Genomic DNA, 1,703 nt, shown 5'->3' with positions numbered 1-1,703 from the left:
AAAGAGACACTAAAAATAAAAAAAACTAACTACAGAACAAAAGTTTCCCCACACTGAACAGAAATAAAGAGGTAGTTTCTGCAAAATGGTGTCCCCCGTTTCAAGGCAAAAAATAAATAAATTCTTCAGGCATATTTCAGAGCAGAACACATCACACAGCACCAGCACAAGCTAGCAGCACACTTGAACAAGGCAAAAAGACCAGCAATGGAATAAAAGGAGAAAAAGTGTCAGTCTTTAATAAATAGATTTTTGAAAAAAAAAAAAATCTAGTTAGTCTAGTAACAGATAACCACCTCTACCATGAGTTCCGATTCCTGTTGCCTCTAGACCAATATGGCTACAACCTGGATACCCGACAGCCTTTAACAACTACCTTGGAGCAAGCAGCCCTGCTTGGAGTCTGCCGGATCTCCCAAATTCTCATTCATGCTATAAAATGAAGACACAAACTCAAAGCAATAAAAACAATTTAAAATTTACCTGACAAGTACAAGCACAGCCTTGGCATAGTGTCACGGCAGGGTCCTACAGGACGGCCATGATCTCCTTGAGGCCCCTTCCTCTGTGCCAAGTCGGCCCAAGGGCACCCTCCGATTCTCGCCCGCCATGTCTTTGCTGTTAGATAAGGTTGGGAGGCTGCCTCACGTCTTCTTGGACACGGTTCGCTGTGACCTCTGTCCCCTTGGACCCCCGGACCCCTCGTGGGTCTTGTCCTGCAAATGGGGGCCCGGGGCACCCTAGCCTTATGGGCTATGCGTGGCTCCAACCACCCCTTATACCATGCCCCAAGCCTCGCAGTTAGAATGGACCTTGGTCTGTCTCTCTATCTGCATTCACGCCCGTTTCTCGGGTCTCTTCTGTACTGCCGCCCTTTTCTCAGGCCTTCTCGATATCACCACCCCCTCCTGGGGCTCTGTGCCCAGTCTGGCCTTCTCTGTACGGCTGCCCTCTCTCTGGGGCTCTATGTGCCCCTACTAGGGCTTCCCAATAGTGCCCCTTCTCTGAGCTCGCCACGCCCACACTGGGGCTTCTCAGTAACACCCCCTCTCTGGGGCTTGCTGGGCCCAACTTGGGCCCTCCAATACTGTTGCCCCCTTTCTGGGGCTCTCCGTGCCCACACTTGGTTCTCTCAATAAGGCGCTCCCCTCTCTGGGGCTCGCCGTGCCCAACTTGGGCTTTCCACTAATGTTGCTCCCTTTCTGGGGCTCTCTGTGCCCACACTTGGGCTTCTCAAACACCCCTCTTTGGAGCTGGGGTCTATGCATCCCGGGTGCTGCGCCCACTGGTGCCGAGATCCCCACATTATGCTGGGTCCCACCTGAGCATGCTGCGCCCTCACTGGCACCGGGGCCCCCACACCACTGTGGGTCCCCTATGAGTATGCTGCGCCCTCACCAATGCCAGGGTCCTCACACCCCGCTGTGAGGCCCCTTTGAGTATGCTGTGCCCTCACCGGCGCCGGGACCCCCACACCACTGCGAGTCCCCTATGAGTATGCTGCGCCCTCACCAATGCCAGGGTCCTCACACCCCGCTGTGAGGCCCCTTTGAGTATGCTGTGCCCTCACCGGCGCCGGGACCCCCACACCACTGCGAGTCCCCTATGAGTATGCTGCGCCCTCACCAATGCCAGGGTCCTCACACCCCGCTGTGAGGCCCCTTTGAGTATGCTGTGCCCTCACCGGCGCCGGGACCCCCAGA

General features: G+C 55.1%; 1 protein-coding gene across 2 annotated transcripts in view; it reads right to left on the bottom strand.

The window, feature by feature from the left end:
• The window catches only part of PIK3CD (phosphatidylinositol-4,5-bisphosphate 3-kinase catalytic subunit delta), an 86,337-nt gene that overhangs the window by 83,766 nt on the left and 868 nt on the right, over positions 1-1,703 (bottom strand). The gene's annotated exons all lie outside the window — the stretch shown is intronic.

Source organism: Alligator sinensis, unplaced genomic scaffold (assembly GCF_000455745.1).
Source record: "Alligator sinensis unplaced genomic scaffold, ASM45574v1 scaffold366_1, whole genome shotgun sequence".
NCBI lineage: Eukaryota > Metazoa > Chordata > Crocodylia > Alligatoridae > Alligator > Alligator sinensis.
This window is presented reverse-complemented; position numbering and strand designations above follow the sequence as displayed.